Below are 5325 nucleotides of genomic sequence, written 5' to 3' on the forward strand. Positions count from 1 at the left end.
GCCACACAAGTGGCAGGCAATGACCATCTCAAAGAGAATCTAACCATCTTCTCTTGATGTTCAATGGCATTACCATCACTGAATTGGCCCACAATCAATATGCTGACAGTCACCATAGGCCAAATACTGAACTGGACCTGCCACATGAATGCTGTAGCTGCAAGAGAAGGTCAGAGACTTGGGAATCCTGCAGCAAATAACTTACCTCCCATCTCCCCAATGCCTCTCCATCATCGACAAGGTACAAGTCAGGAGTATGATGGAATATCCTCCACTTGCCTGGATGGGTGCCGCTCCAACTCAAGAAACTTAACATCCAGGACAAAGCAGCCCACCTGATTAGCACCCCATCCACATTCACTCCCTCCACCACCGACGCACAGCGGCAGCAGTGTGTACCATCTACAAGATGCACTGCGGCAACTCACCAAGGGTCTTTTGATAACACCTTCCAAACCTCTACCACCTAACAGCACTCTGGGTGTACCTACACCAAGGACTGCAGCATTTCAAGGTGGGTCACCACCATCTTCTCAAGTGCAATTAGGGATGGGCAATAAATGCCAGTGACATCCACAACCCCCCCCGATAGAACATAAAAAAATCCCTCCTGCACCAAGTCCACCCCCCACTGCACGCAACACATTCTTGTACCTGAAACATAGAATGGTTACATCACCCTGCACCTATTCATCACCCAATCCCTGCACGCAGAGTTCCGAAGGGTCACTGACCCAAAACTTTTAACTCTGCTTCTCTTTACACAGATGCTGCCAAACCTGCTGAGTGGTTCCAGCATTTCTCGTTTTTATAACCCCTGCACCCACTTTCAATCATATCGATTCAGCCAGTACCTCCAGTCACACAACCCCATGCTCATCCAGTCATTCATCCACACCCACTCATTCCCAAGAATGAGTTCTGGAGAAGGGTCACTGACCTGAAACTTTAACTCTGCTTCTTTCCACAGATGCTGCCAGACCTGCTGAGTGGTTCCAGCATTTGTTTTTATTTCAGATTTCCAGCATTCGCAGTATTTTGCTTTTATTCCCAACCTTCAACCACATTCAGCCAGAACCTTCTTAAAGGGGAATTGGTTAAGTACTCGAAGGGAAAATGTTGAGTACAGGAGAAGGAAGGGATAGTGGAACTAGCTGCATTGCTTTCAGAATTGGCATGGACATGAAGGGCCAAATGGCCTACTGTTCAGCAACCATTCTACAATTCCATACCTAAGCACAGCCACTCACCCATACCCATCCACACATTACAGCCAAGGGGAGAGTAATAAATTAATTCAGTCCCATTACTCCACAGGCCACAGCATATCTGTAAAAAGTTTCCCACCTACTAGAATAGCCAAATTAATCACTATCCCCAGAATAAAGCACTCTGAACCAGGTTTCTTTAAACAAAAGAATTAACTATTAATGTTTTAAACAATGAGTTGAACTGATACGCATGAAAAGATTTTTCAACTCCTTAATCTTCCTAATCCTCATGCATACATTCAATTACCAACAGTTAAGCAAGGGAAATGGAAATAGTCTTTATAGCAGTTTCTGGGGAATAAAGTAATAATGAAACAAGTAAGGAAGGCTAAATAAAGTAACAAAATGCTGGAAATACTCAGGTCTGGCAGCATGTGTAGAGAGAGAAGCAGTTAACTTTTCAGGTCTGTGACCTTCAATAGTAAATTTGTTTCCTAGCTTGGACAAAAGAAAAACCCTCAACCAGTGGAGGTAAAAGCAAAGTAAAAAAGCAGCACATTCTACCTCGACACCAAATTCCTCACTCCATGTTTAAAAACAGACAATTGTGTCATTTGCTTGAGAGAGAGATCCAAATTTTTATCACCCTTTGGGCTTAGAAGTGTTTATTTTCACTTTAAGACTATGCCCCTTCACCTTCCCAACTAGCAGAAATATCTAACCCATTTCCCTTATTTTAAACTTCAATCAAATCACCCCTTAACCTTCTAAATCTCAACATAACCCTTCCTGTTCAAGTGTTATCACTAGTAAATCTATGCTGCACTCCCTCCAAAACCAATATATTCTTCCTAAAAAAAGTGTGATGCCCAAAACTGCTCAGTAGCACAGGTGGGCTCTGTACAGCTGCAGAACAGCCAACCCCTTGTTCTGATGCTATTAACACTTGTTATTTTTTTTTTTATTGATTTACATACTTAAACCCCAATATAAATTACTACCATCAAGTCTGTTGGCAGAGATTTAGTACTAATGCAAGCAAAAACAATGCCAGATATTATGTTCAACATGAGACAATAACATTCTACACAATAGTGCATATTAACTGTTTGATTAATGCATGAAATTTTAATGTTGTTACACATCAGTAATATTTAATGCAGCTTTCTACCCCCCACCACTAAACTTTAGTTGAACCAGATCCTTGCAGGCCACTGGTCACATACTGCTAGAGTACCTGCCCATTATTAGTCTTCCACCCAATCCCCAGCAAACAAAAATGTTTCCACAGGGTGGTTAGAAACTGTAACACTGCCTGAAGTGCTGGAAAATGGAATTAGAATAGATAGGCTTAACAGATATGTTGGGGTGATAGGCCTGTTTCTGTAACAGACTCGTTGATGGGACTTGTCAGCTGACAAGTCCCAAGGACCAGGAGTATGTTTTATTGAGGGGGAAATCTAGAACAAAATGTCATACTGAACAGACCACATCTGCAACAACTTTGTAGAAAATGCTAGCAAATAAATATAGAAATCTGATCAAAGTTCCACTTTCTGTCTGCAAGGAGAGAGATAGACAAAGTAATCTTGGGTATTTGTGTTTTATTTGTTGAATAGGCAGAGGTCTGTAGCAAAACAATTGGTCCCGCCGTTGTTTCTGGGTTCCTTTCACCTAGGAGGAAAAATGGATGAAAATTAAAATTGAATGGGAACACTTCAAAGTCTCAATTTTAATTTGCAACCAGCATATACCCATTCCTGCTCTTACAGAAAGATTAGTTCTTAAAATTAGTCAGCTTGCGCTGGGCTGTGGCAACAGAATCAGACAATTCCCATCATCACTTGTCAGGTAGAGAGTTCAAGAATAGATTTCATCATTTCCATGCACAGCAAGCTGAAACTAGGATTCATAAGCATTTTGTGAACTGATAAAATGGAGTTATGAATCTACAATTAGTTCTCCAGAGGATGGCTGCATTTGGCCTCAAAGACAAGGACTTGCATTAAGAGTTTTTCACAACCTTAAGAACAGCCAGCCTTCATACAAGGCCCCACTAACAAAGTTAAAAATCCCTCAATAGCCTTGCCTCATCCTCTAAACCCTTAACCTCATTCATCAATTCTGCTCCAAGCATTTGATTTTAATTGTTTACCATGCCTTGAGGTGCCTAGGTTCCAAGTCTGGAATTTCTCACTTCCTTTAGGACTGGTTAAAACCCACCCCTGACCTACCTTTTGGGCACTTCATTTAATCTTAGATGGCTGTTCTCTAATACTCTTGTGAAGTACCTTGTCATTTTCTATTTAGACAAATTCTGTAGCTTTAATACATAATAAAAATGCTTTCTTGCATCAGGAAGATGGTACATGAGTGCAGCTCCCCTTTATGCAGTCAGCCTAAATGTGTTAAGTCTCTGCAATCACCCCTAAACTAGGAGGAAATGCTAACTGATCAGCTCCTTTAGAAGGTATTGCTCCATTCACCCCTATAAATGTTCTGATAGAAGTTGCAATCTCACCATGTCTTTGGATCCTCCAGTTGGTGCACCTCCCTGTAAGTAAAGGATCATGTGGTTACTAACAAGTCTACAATTACAAGACAGCATGTCAAGAGCAACAAAACCTCAGATTAAAAAGGAACGGTTGCAATTAGAATCAGGTGTTCATATGGCAGAATCATCATCACAGGTTTCATACAAACAGGCCAAGTACAGTGGACTTGCCATTTAATCAGTGCCCGAATACAACACAAACTACCCAATTGAGCATTACCTCCCCTGCCAATCAGGACCCCTGCTGGCAAAAACTCACCTCCACTATTTCCATGATATTGCTCCTCAATCTGGGCATTCTGAAACAGAAAGGCAATCTTAAGCTATTGCTGACAAACTTGCTCTTGAATCAAGTGATTAACATGTGCCAATATCAGTTAGAGCTAATATTAAACAGTCTTCAGCAGCAATTCAGGTCTCAAGATCTCATCACAGGCACTCTTTATAAGGAGAGTGTGGAGCAGGACACTTACTTGTGCAACAGCTGCAGCCCCTGGGCAAGAAAGAAAAGGAAATCTGTTAAACAGGCTAAGAGGCATTTTTAAAAACAAATTAACTAACTTCTGTCAGTCATTCATTTCTCCTCATGCTTCAGAGACCTAATTCATACATCACACAGAAGCCAGTAATGCAGATCAGGTCCAACCTTAATCCTGCAGTATTGAATGAACTCAACACACCTGTACAGAATTGCTCCATGGCCCAACTTTACATCTGGAGTCAGGAGGAATCTGTAAAATGAGAGAATCAATCAGAGCAGGAAACACTGCTTTGCACCTGGCATTTGTGTAAAGAGGAAATTCAGATAGGAGCGAAAGACAAATGCTTGATTCTTCATCAGTTGTCTGCTGAACTATGTAATCATCATTCAATCCTCTTATGCAGAAAACCCTGCACTAATGCAGCTCCATGTGATGTCTCATGAAACAGGCCAGTACATACTGTAGTTACAAAGCAACACTAGAGGCTGTGTGCAGCTGAAGCTGAGTGTTTTCAAGTTACCTACAGAACACTCAGTATAGAACACCCAGCACTCATCTAACTTCAGATGAGCAGGCATTTTCCATACAACACTGCAGTCTCAGTCAAACCTGATTCATAGCTACAGTTTCAAAGACTGAGACCCCACAGGAGTAAGCATTATACCAGGGCTTACTGGCTCAACCTCCCACAGCCAATCCTATTCACTCACCTTCCATCAATCCTGTTCTTGAACAATCCAAGCACCTGGAAAACAACTTCTATTAGACAGTGCAATAAAGGCAATTAGATATATACAGACAGGAAATATCTGCAGAGCTCCAGGGAATGAGTGGGACTGATCAAAGAGCTGGCACAGGGACAATGCAGTGAATGGCCTTTGTCTGATTGCAGGAGAACCATTTACATTCACTATACATCAGATAGGTGCAAAGAATGAGAAAACTCTGCAACCTTAGATGCAAGATACCTAATACAGTTCCCTTGGCCTGAAAATTTCCATTGCCCTCACTGCCTGCTCCAGTGACTGCTGCTGCACAGATGGACATAGGCAGAGCACTAGTTAGGTACAGAGGGCAA

At 41.8% G+C, this 5325-nt stretch overlaps 2 non-coding genes across 2 annotated transcripts; both read right to left on the minus strand.

Moving 5' to 3' along the window:
- Positions 1 to 3833: 3833 nt before the first annotated feature.
- On the minus strand, positions 3834 to 3904 carry LOC137373287 (small nucleolar RNA SNORD47). The gene has a single exon (XR_010975618.1). It is a non-coding gene; the product is annotated as a small nucleolar RNA SNORD47 (small nucleolar RNA).
- Positions 3905 to 4558: 654 nt separating this feature from the next.
- Positions 4559 to 4643, minus strand: LOC137373289 (small nucleolar RNA snR60/Z15/Z230/Z193/J17). Its single transcript, XR_010975620.1, has one exon. It is a non-coding gene; the product is annotated as a small nucleolar RNA snR60/Z15/Z230/Z193/J17 (small nucleolar RNA).
- Positions 4644 to 5325: the final 682 nt, after the last annotated feature.

Source organism: Heterodontus francisci, chromosome 8 (genome assembly GCF_036365525.1).
Source record: "Heterodontus francisci isolate sHetFra1 chromosome 8, sHetFra1.hap1, whole genome shotgun sequence".
Classification (NCBI taxonomy): domain Eukaryota; kingdom Metazoa; phylum Chordata; class Chondrichthyes; order Heterodontiformes; family Heterodontidae; genus Heterodontus; species Heterodontus francisci.